The sequence below is a fragment of the Alexandromys fortis genome, unplaced genomic scaffold (assembly GCF_014885135.2).
Source record: "Alexandromys fortis isolate MF-2015 unplaced genomic scaffold, M_Fortis_MF-2015_v1.1 scaffold_71, whole genome shotgun sequence".
Lineage (NCBI taxonomy): Eukaryota > Metazoa > Chordata > Mammalia > Rodentia > Cricetidae > Alexandromys > Alexandromys fortis.
The window spans coordinates 828523-840623 of record NW_026067954.1 but is presented as its reverse complement, the minus strand read 5'-3'; the positions used below and the strand labels follow the sequence as shown (position 1 = coordinate 840623).

At 38.0% G+C, this 12101-nt stretch overlaps 1 non-coding gene across 1 annotated transcript; it reads left to right on the top strand.

The window, feature by feature from the left end:
* The first annotated feature begins 11671 nt into the window (after window positions 1–11671).
* Trnak-cuu (transfer RNA lysine (anticodon CUU)) lies at window positions 11672–11744 on the top strand. Its single transcript has one exon. It is a non-coding gene; the product is annotated as a tRNA-Lys (tRNA).
* Window positions 11745–12101: the final 357 nt, after the last annotated feature.

Below are 12101 nucleotides of genomic sequence, written 5' to 3'. Positions count from 1 at the left end.
TATCCTTCTTTAGTTTGGGAAAGTTTTCTTCTATGATTCTGTTGAATATATTTTCTGTGCCTTTGAACTGGAGTTCTCCTTCTTCTACCCTATTTTTATTTAGGTTTGGTCTTTTCATGCTGTCCCAGATTTCCTGAATGTTTTGTGTTAAGAATTTGTTGGCTTTAATGTTTTCTTTGATCAATGAATCGATTTCCTCTACAGTATCTTCAACACCTCAAATTCTTTCTTCTATGTCTTGTATTCTGTTGGTTATACTTGTTTCTTTAGCTGATGTTCATTTACTCAGATTTTCCATGTCTAGAATTCCCTTGGTTTGTGAGTTTTTTTAATTGCCTCTATTTCAGTCTTCAAGTCTTCACCTGTTTGATTGTTTTGTTTTTTTTCTTGGTTTTCTTTGAAAGAATTGTTAATTTTTTTTCCAATTTTTTTATTTGTCTTTTCCTCCATTTCCTTAAGGGAGTTTGTAACAAGGTTCAAAAAACTCCTCCCCAATGTTATCTAAGCAATAACAACTACTGGGGGGAAGAAACTGGTAAGCCAAACCTTGGCCTATACAGGGACGTCCAGGGATGTACCTTTTATGAGTCATTACTCTATCTAAAATTTGGGGTAACAGAGCCTTTGAATAATACATACCCTTGCATATAACCTTAGTGAAATCATTGGTTTACTGAGCTAGACTTAGATAAAATAGTTACTTTGGTCTGTTATGGGTACCCTCTTTAGTAAACAAACATTGTTGATGCTTTATCAGAAAAGCATGTACAACAAAAGCAACATGAGTACTTTTATGTGCCAAGAAATGTCCTATGATGGTGCTAATGTTTCTAACACAGTCAATCCTCGCAGCAAAGCTTTGGGGTATGAAACAGAGAGAAGGTAGTGTAGTCTATTTATAAAGTATTGCAAAGGCAATTACCTGGGTTTAAATTATGACTCTTACCACTCATGAGACTTTGAGAAAGTTCTTTAACTTCTCTGTGTCTTGGGATCCCCATTTACAAAATAAAGGTAATTATACTTACGCTGTATGATTCTCCCAAGAATTACTATGTTAATTCATATAACTCTCCAAAAATAGAGGCTAGTATATATTAAAATTCCATGAAGAACGAGCTCTTATTATTACCAAATTTATGCAGTCTCACCTGCCTACCTTGGCCATGGCTATGGTGTATTTCCACCAAGGACAGCGCAGCCTGTGTATAGCGTTTTATAACCTTGCATCTAACCTGTATCCTTGGGAATCACTGCCAGCTGCCTTCCTATATACTTGAGAAGCCCAGGGCCCTCCCTATCCCACACCTGCCCTCCCCTCATGCATCAATAGCACCAATAGCATCCTTCATTCTGTTCAGGGGCAAACTTTAGCATATGTTTCAAAGGCATTTCAACCTTTTGCATATTATTACCATAAACTCTTAAGTCCCTTCTGTTACTTGAAGCAAATTGGGAGCTAATTAAATGGAATCTCTCTATACTAAAAAAAATGTTTGGGCTTTTCAGAGTGGGGAGGGCTTTATTTTCTAACTCTTTCCCAAGAATTCCCCAGGCCCTATTTAGCACTCATTCATTTACTTATTAGCTCAGAAACCAACCCATGAATGAGCTCATGAGTAGATAAACACACAGTGAAATAAGTGTGTTTTCTTTGAACTAAGAGATTTCATCTTTCCAGGTGTTCTTAGGCAATACATCAGAGGAAGTGGAAGGTTGACTGCATTTCATGAGATCCTTGAATCCATGAGTTGTTAGCAATCTGTTCAGCTCCCATATGACTGACTGTGTGTTAAAATATCTAGTTCTTAACTCTAGGTTCATTGAAATTACAGGCCAGGATCTCTACATTCTCCTTTTAGGTTGTTTGAATGCATCCTTTGACTGATAAAGCACATGACTTGTTCATCAGTTGACAGGGGAGGAAGAATTACTTTTTGCTCAGCACTGCATTTTCTGCAATGAACAAAGTCCTTAGCATATGGAAGAGCTGCAGTAGATACTTTGTAGTTAAAATCAGACTAGAAGGACCAGCCTGGAGGTTCCTACTGCTGTGTGTGCACATGAGTAGCAATGTCAATACTGAAGAAACACAATTGTAATAGGATTGTGAAGTGCTTGGAACTTGACCAGGAAAATAACTCAGACTGTAGATAAAAGAGCTTTCAATATTGTGGGATGTAGAGACAGAATTTAGGATGTGTTTAGGCCATGAAGATGGACTCTTCCATAAATGATGTTATCACCTTTATAAGAGATTGTAGAGAGCTGCCATTTTTAGGTCATGCAAGAATTCATCGAGAGACCAGTACCCAAACCTTCTTCAGAAACAACCATGCTTACTCCTTAATCTCAGACGCCTGACTTTGGTAGCTCATAAATCACCTAGTACTTTGTTATAATTGAAGAAGCAGACTAAGAGAGAAGTGGGAATAGAGAAAATAATTGTAATGCATTGTGGCAAATTGTATGAAGCTTTCATTGATCTGATGATTCCCGAGCAGATCCTTCAAGAATGAACAGAAAGGAGATGCAAGTACTGGATACTGAGGGAGATTATGGTCAGGAATGATCATAGAGAAGAAAGGCCAAAGCCTTTAGAATGTCAAGTCAGCTGGAGGAAGTGGAGACCTTTTGTGGCTGTAGCAGGCAAAATGCAGAGGAAAGTTACTAACAGGACTGCAGTAAAGAAAACGTTCTTCATGGTATGAGATTTGTGAATCTACCAGAGGGTGGCCCATGGGATTATCTGGATCTAAATTGTGCTTAGAAAGCTATTTTTCCATTAGATTAGGAAATGAGTGAGTGAGGAGCCTCATGACTACAAGGCATTGAGGGAGGAAGGGCAATTTTATCTGAGAAAGCAAGAGAGACCTTAGGGGTATTGAGGACATGAAGGCAATAACTGACAAGAGGAATTAAAGAACTAGGACACTTCTAACTTAATCACAAATTGCATACAAAATATTATACACAGTTTTCAAGGATGGAGGAGGAAAGATTCTCAGGTTCTTAGGAATCTCTGATGCCCTGAGAGGGTTACAGATCCCATGTTTGCCTAATTTAATTCAGTTCATCTCCTTTGTTGGAATGTATTTTGAAGTTTCAAACTCCTAGTCACAGGATGCATGTCTAGGACAGGAGGGAGTTCGTGCCTCAAGATTTCAATTTTGTTATCCCCCAATTTTAATAAAATTTAGTGATAATAACATTTATTAATCCAAACGTTATCTGCACCCTTGACACAACACTGGAAGGGAAGATGTATCCAATTACTCACTTAGGTAAGATTATGGATAGTGTTAGTACCAAACCAAACATCATTAATATTTTCAGGCTATATTTCCATCCTAGAAGGGGTGTTGGATTCATTCAACTAAGACCATGTATTAAAGTTCAGATGAGTAATTGCTTTGTCCTCAAATAAGATCCCAAAATATCGTTTGCAGAAGTTTTGTCTTTTCTGAAAATATTGAAGAAGAAGAGGGCACAGAAGCCTTCTTTGATATTCTTTGTTAGAATATCCAATACCCTCCAGCTTAGGGAGTTATCCCTGAACTCTAATGGCATGCTTACATCTAGATGAAGTTAACTCCAACCTAGCATGCTATGCCTTTAATATTTATCTTCTTCCTTTCTAGATTGCTCTAGATACTTAAAATTTAGAATGAAAGTTGGTTTTAATATTTTCTTGATTCTACTGGCTGGGAAGATTGCTTGTAGTTCGCTAAAGCTCATAAAAACTTGGTTGCTACTTATTTTGGTATTTGATTTTTATTAATTATATTTATAACACTAGAAAGACGTGTTAGATTAAAAATATTTGCATATGTTACTTGACTTACAAGCTTTGTTTTTCAGTTCAATGTTTACATTTGTGTGTGTGTGTTTGTGTATGTGTGAGAGACAAGTCTTCACTCTTCAATGCCGCTACCTCAGACTCATTATTTACCCCAAGCTGTCCTACAATTCCAGACAAGTCTCTTCTCTCAGCCTCCAGGGTGCAGGGTTTACAGGTGGGGGCCACCAAAACTAGTGTTTTTCATGTAGTTTTGGTCATTCTTTATGTGTTTCAACTCGTTTATTTAATCTACTAAATAAATGTGTTTTTCTTTCCTGTAATAATTACAGGTATATTTATAATTATAAATCTATTTTTTTCTTCAACAAAAATTTGATCTATGGTTTTATGCCCAGATAGAAATTTTATTAAATTATTTACTTGTTTTTATTTGTGTGTGCATATATGTGTGTGTGTGTGTATGTGCACAAGTGTGCATACACATGAGTACACATAAGCCATAGAGGACACCCTGCTGTAGTCAGTTTGTTTTTCATCATGTGAATCCCAAGGATAAACTTCAGATGATGATGAGGCTTCGCGGATTTGCCTGCTAAGCCATCTTACTGACCCTCAGGCAGAATTTATTGCGTGGGCCTATTGTGTGCATAACCTTGTAATGCACAAAGATCAAAATGTTTCTGTAGCTGTGCATGTGCAGCGCCAAGAACAGAATTTCAAATATGAAAAAAAAATGCATGGCAGAGCCAGTGGTTATTTAGATAATGAAATGTTGGCACAAGTGGAGGGTCTATTTACTGCTATGGTGGGACAGATTTATATTTTTTTGCATCCTAAAAGCCATTATAGAATTGATAAAAAGACAACACAATGCACATGCTAAACAGCACCACTAACTTGTTAACTCCTTGGGCTGGAAAACAATGTCACCTTGGAGAAGAGATTATATTTCAGTCAAAACTAGCAGAAAGACAAATTGGGAGCAATGTACATATGGTGCACTGGGCATCAAGCTAGATCTGTAGCTCTTACCCAGGCATGATGCAAGTGTAGGATAGACAGCAGTTTTCTAGTTTGGGCTTAGAAGTGGTGGGCTGTAAGTAAAGTAAACAGGAAATTCTGGTTTCACCTAATATGTGCTTGCAGGAACAGGTTGACATTAAAGTAGCTCTTGTCACTGTTCTGCTTAAACACATGTATTAAATGAAGCCAAAGATCATAAAATGTTCTGGAAGTTCAAGCGATTTGGCCACTCAAGCCTGTCTGGCTATCTCTGACTGTCTTTTTCCTCCAGAGCTACCAAAAGAGTGCTTCCTGTTCTCTGTTAACTCTACCAAACCAAACAATGGCTTTCAGTCCTTTATCCTATATAAAATTACCCGCTTTCCTCTCTCAGGTGCTTCGTATCTCACTCTCCTCTTCCGTGTTCTCTGTCCTATTTAAAGGCATACCAACCCAGCCAAGCATCTCAGCGTTCCTTTATCTCTGCTTCCCTTGTCCTCCATCTCCAGCGTTGTCTATCATATCATGTTTCCAATATTTTTACTGTTCTATATTCACTAGGATGTTCTCAGTACACACAAGCTCTTTGTGTGTGTGTGTGTGTGTGTGTGTGTGTGTGTGTGTAGCACATCTCAGCAAACTAGGAATAAGCTAGTTCCAAAAGAAAAATTATTTAGAGGTAAAGTAATCCCAAAGGATTGCAGAAGTACTAGAGATAGAATTTAAACCTCAGTAGCCTGCATAGTCTGCAGTCCTAGTCAGTGTGCTTTATTTATTTCCTAGAATATCAAAGACAAAATCAGCCAGTGGGGTGGAGAAGGGATATGTCTTTGATTTGACTCTGACTTTACTGGCATGCTGACACTGGGATGCTAACCTGTGAGATAAACTTTTTTTTTTCCACAGTAAATGTCCAAGTGTTAGTAACTCTGTTTCCCTCTGTAAAACAGACTCATCCACTCATTAAAAGAAACAATGCTAAACTAACTTTAACTAAATTTTTTACTTTTAAATATTTTGTCATAAACAATTAAAACTTTCTCCTCATTTTGCCTCCTCTCTCATTCTCAACGTTTTAGAGTTCTGTGTACACACACACTATTCATGGCAGAATAATATATTTTTACAAATATTTGACTCAAACTCATATTCTTTCCTTGAATGTTATCAAACCCATTTCCTAATTTATCATTTCTCTTATTTTTGTAATGTAATTGCATAAAAATAAGCCACTTGTATAAAGAGTATAGTTGTGACATAATAATTACTTTTCATATTAAACAGCTATAGTTCCTCTTGTTGGGCTCTTAAAAGCTTTCAATTTGAAATCTTTCTCTGGCTCAATTACTTATATCAGAAGAAATGTGCTGCAGTAGGTTATTGATAATTCTGTCTCAGGAAGAGGTATGAGAATTAAATGCCCAAATCCTCCCTAGTAAACTTAGTGCACACATTCTCATCAACGCATCCAGAAATGTTTACTAGAAACACTCTTTTGTACGGTGGATTCTATAGTTCATCTTACAAAATTTGGAACTTTATACAATTTAAAATACTAATCTTCACTATTTCTTCTCCCTCAGTGCCTTGAAAAATCACAGTTCTTTCTGCTCCTATGAGTTCGATTATGCTAGATTCTTTAAAAACGGCGGATTTATCAAAAAAAGGTCATAATATTCCCAAACACATTACTATAATAGCACATTGTTTTGAAGATCTTGGTGATTTGCATAATCAAAGAGCCACCTGAACACAGGTGCAACACTACTCACAGAAATAAATTCAGTACGGGGAGGGGGAGGCCTTATACAATCCTGGCACTGAAGCAATTTTAATTATTTGTCTCCTGTATGTGTCTGAGAAGCAAATTAAAAACTTAAGGGTGTAAGTGAGGATGGGAATAAGGAGATAGGAGAGAGCAGGGGATAGAGAATGGGTTAACCAAAACTAAGAATGTTTGAAAAATTCAATAAATTTCTACTAATTTGTAATCTAATTAAAATATGTATTAATAACATGAGTTTGAACAGATGTACCCTGTATGAGCAGACAATACTGCTCCCTGAATACATGGTTCATTAAATGGAAATATCTGTGCTAGGCATGGGACACTTCCTTATAAATGACACCTCCTGGTGTCAGGGAGGACAGTGAATGAACCCAATCATTGTCATTGCTCTGGGCTGCCTACTGTAATGAGATGGCAAAATTGAATGGTATTTCCAGTAGTGGGATCTTACCACAGAGAAATAAACCTCAACTGACCAGGAAACTTTCTCTACAGTTAGACTGCAGATTGCCATAAAATGCTATATAGACTGATAGGAAAGAATAAACATCAGTAGTCTTATCCAAAACTGGATACTGCATGGAATAAGGTCTAGTTGGCAAGATGTACCTACTTGTGCAACAGTGGTATGAAAATAATGAAGGTAACATGCCACTTTCATCTGGGACATGAGTTCTACTGCACAAGAAAAATTTCATTTCTAATAGTGTAAACTTGGTCAAAAGTTTATGACTGGGATCATCATAGGCCTTAAGAGAAACTTACTGTTGCCTTATGTGAAATAGTGAGGCTGTCAAACTTCCTCCTAAATATTTTATGCTTAGACCAATAGATCTATATGGCTCCTAACTTTGGTGATAAAACCTCTTTGGGCTGTGGATAAAGGTTACACAGAGTCCATGCAACTATAAATGTTGAGCTGTGGATGAATCATCTAGAATTTTCCCCATCCAAGGCTTAGGCAACATCATGAAACAGGACAGAAAGAAGAGCTGGCAGGTGAGAAGCAGAGCTACAAAATGCTGACTTCAGTACATGACATGACTGTTTCTCATGTCAAGTCACAGCTTCTGCTCTTCCTTGGTTACTTGTCCAAGAATCTGCACAATATTAAGCAGGTCGAAATTTCAACACTTATGGCAGAAGAGATATTGATGGTAGATGGTTTGCTAAGAGATGGAAAGACCTTTTCTTTAGGTCCAAGGCTACTCAGAGGTTGCTCATGCTTCAGTGGATATTTGCCAGTCTCTGTGGATATGGGTTTTGGGAGCAGTGAGACCCCAGATCCTGAATTTCTTGTAATCGCCTACAGCTGCTCTGAGCACGAGACCTTCAGGAGTTCCTGATGGCAGGAGAGTGGTTTCTGGTGGGTTTGGCTGGGGCGTGGCTATCTCTATATAATCTGCCCCGGAACACAATAAAGGGGGCATTCTTGGGGAATTCAAGGATGACCCGTGTCGCTGTCTCTCTGTCTGTGTGTGTCTGTGTATTTCAACCTCCAGCCCCCTTGCCCGAAGCTCGCGAACTGGGTGCCAGTGCACAGAGCGCAGACATGGGGGGCGCGGTGCGTGGCATATGGGTAACACTAATTAAACTCAAGAGGTTAGCAATAACATTAATAAAAAATTAAATTGAAATACTAGGGCTTGTTGAGTCTAAATAGCAATGGGTGAATATGTTCAAAGTACATTGCATGAATATGCAAAATTTTCAATGAATAAATTTAAAGTAATATAGAAACAAACCATCTCACAATAAATAGCGTAAATGAACCTAGATTATAGAAACTCTTTGCTGTGCAAAAAATATGATTGGTATCTAAGCATGTATGTATGTATTAGTGGAGATTTTGCATGTGTGCAGCAGAGCAGATATAAACCACATTTAAAACTGTATTTTTATAATCTACCTACCACTATTTATATGTGTGAATGCATGTACACACAAGTGTCCATTTCTGGATTCCTGTTGAAACCTAGTAGCTAATTTCATTCCATTCATCTTGCCTTTATCTCAGTCACTGTTCACATTGCTGTCCAAAATTAGTTCTTGAGAGCCATGCTTGGTTCATACCACTTCTGGGATGATAGTCTTTGTTTGATACATATTTTCTTAGTAGAAAGACCACCCTCGTCAGGCCAATCAAAGTCATTTAGTATAATAAGACGTACCCTTTTCTCAACTATATTTCTTCTAGCTCTCAATCATCATGTACTCTCCAGATATGGCCTATCTTGTCACACCTTTATGCTTTTGGCTCCTGCTGAAACTTTCTCCTCTGACTCTGTTTAGTCAAATTATTCCCAGATTTTTATACCCAACTACAGTACTGTGTCACATAGGGAGGCTCTATGGCTAAATATCCAGCTCTGATCAGTGTTTGTAGTCAGACAACCATAGACTCATATCCTATAGAAATCACACCATGTGTTTACATCAACAAGACTTCATTTAGACTAATAATAAATTGTTACTTATGCAAGAAGAATTTGGTAATAGTGAATACTTATTATTAGTAAATGCTTATGTTCCAAAAGTATACTTATATTTTACTCTCATATAATAAATAGTTCTACATATTTTGGAGTAGAGAAGTATGAGATTCTACTATATGAACACATTATGCAATTGTCAAACGTATCTATTCATTTTTGCATTTGTTGTATTCATCATCTCTAAGGCTCACAAGTCTATGACTCATTTTGCTTCATTCAATAACATTAGGTGATTTTTGATGACTGTGCAATGGGATTGTGATATGCTTGCCATGCCATTGTAACCTGTAAGACTCAAGTTAACGAGTTTACAAACTATCTATATAGATCTGATTATATTTGGAGCCTTGTGTTCAAATCTACATATCTCTACTTTCTGCAAGACACTAAAAAAAGAAAAGTATGTTATAAAAGTCTAAAATTCTAGAGACAAAGAGAGAACATGATTACAGGAAAGGTATGTCTTGGATGAGTTCAAAATGTCAGGCAAAAAGCAAAGGTCAGTGACAATAGAGATTTTTGTAATGTGGAAAAATGTAACATTTATTCTGTGCATTTATAGACACTTGTGGAAATGTCACAAGAAAACAATAGCCAAGTAATTTTTATCTTATATAGAAGAACTTCATACAGTAATAGTTGTCCATAAAATGAACTAGATCTCTCAAAAAGAATCTTGCTGCTTCATAAACTCATGTCTTTGGGGTTGATTGCTGAAAAAAAACACCTGCCTGAAATATTGGAGAAGAGATTCCCATGCAGAGCAAATGTTCCGTACAAGGACACTAAAATTACTTTTTCATAAAGGGTTCATTAATGAAAGCAAAGTTTGGAAATGTTTAAAAATTATGTAAGTGAAAATTTTTTAGAACACTAAAACATTTATGGGTTTGCTCATTTGTTTTGTTTTCCTTACAAAATAGATAAGTAATTCTTCAGAGTTCTGTAGCTTGAAAATTGTGCTTCAGGAAACACAATTCTGTTTATATATTGCAGCCATTAAAATAGCCTCCAAGAATCACAAACCTGGAAATCCCCTTTGGTACTTTCAAGCTCTTTTTATTTGATAGATTCTTGCATATGTGCAATGCACTAGAGTTCTGTTTACCTGGTTTCCCTCTGATTTCTCCCTTCCTTTCCCCGTAACCCCTGTCATTCCAACTAGTGTCCCAGGGGCTACATTACTAAAGAAAGCAAGACCCTTTCTTCTAGGAAACATTAATATTCAATAATTTTCAAAAGAAATGACACTTCATGCACCTCTTCTACCCATGATGGAATGTCAAAGGATCCCGGGTTCTACAGATTTCCATTGCTGCGTGGATTTATAAAATGACCATGCCGTAAATGGATGGGAATGTTTCATGGTACTCCTCTCTATCTTTAAGTCTTTCCAACTTTCCCTCACGTTTTCTTTGATGTCCCCTGGGCCTCGGAGGAATGAAGTGTTACAGGTGTCTCATTTAGGTCTAAATATTCAGCAGTTATTCATTTTAGCACTTTCAGATATGATACTCTTTATTTAACACGGTGTTCTGCAAAAAGGAGCTTTTCTTTGCCAGGTTGAGAACAGCACTACTCTACATGTACAAACCCATCTACTTACCAACCTGAAGTTAGGAGTTCATACTGTTCTCACAGAGGCCCTAATCTTTTTCCAGCACCATAATCCAAAAGCTTAGAATTATTTGTAATGCCAGATCTAGGATCTGATGCCTTTGACCTCTGAGGGCAACTGTATTCTAGTGCACACATCCGCCAAATAAATAATTAAAAAAGAAACTTTAAAAACATAAACAATTAGAAGGCAATTTGGAAGCAAACATTTAGTAAGACAGTTTTCATGCTCTCCCTCACCATGGGCCTTTGACCAGGTTTATTTGCATTTTGTATTCCCATCCCTGGAATAAGCCTACAATTCAGTCACAAAGTAGCTCATTTTCTCCAAAATAACCATGCCATTGCTGCACCATGGCACATATTTTGCCTGGTGGTTTGGTACTGTAACTTATTTGATCTACACCTGGGTGAGACTGTTGATGAAGTCTTCCCACGCCCTGCCCGTCAGTCTTCATGGTACATTCCAACCTATGAACATTAGTCAGCAGAGAGTGAGTTTGAAGCTCTCCTCCAACTTCATTTTCCTTGTCCTGTAACCATAGGCAATGCAGCAACAGGGCACATGTGTGTCTGGATTCCTCTTTATCTAAGCTCCAGATGGAAGGTTTGGGGAGACAGGTTCAGTAGTAGATGTGCGTGGAAAGTTCAATCTCAGGCCAAAGTCTCCTCACATACTTATGTGGCTGCTTCAGGAAGCGTCACGACTAAGCACGGGAGCTGTGAGGATACTTGCTGCTCACCTTGGCACCTGCTCCTGAGTTTTATCCCGATGGATAAATTGTGCTACATTGATATGTCAGCCAATTAAAACTGGAATGGAGCTGCGGCATAGATACTTCTTAACTTATAGAGTGTAGCAATAGGAGCGGTGGGGCTGTGTCCCCAGCACCCGGCCGCCTGCATGGCTCTAGCTTATGCCCTGAAATAATTACACGGAAACTGTATTCTTTTAAACACTGCCTGGCCCGGCTAGCTCAGTCGGTAGAGCATGAGACTCTTAATCTCAGGGTCGTGGGTTCGAGCCCCACGTTGGGCGCCAAAATGTAACGGGCGTAAGCGAATGCAGACAGATTGTCAAAATATAGACAGCTTTAATGGAGGAATAGACTTACAGAACCACCGTTCTGCGGAGACCAGGAAAGCAGAAGCGAGGGCTGGGAGCACACTCTCCAAATTTATAGGCGAACTTTAGCCTGAGGTGAACACGCCCGCTAAGGGGTGGGACTTATCCCTACAATGGAGAGTTCTTGTTTTGTTCACTTTGGAATCCTCTCCCTTGTGTGTAATCAACTGATGTTAGAAAGGCGAAGAATTTGTACACAGAGGTGATGGGGAAACCTTGTTAGCCAATATCTTTTAAGAGGTGAATCCAAGGATGAGGCATGGCTTTCTG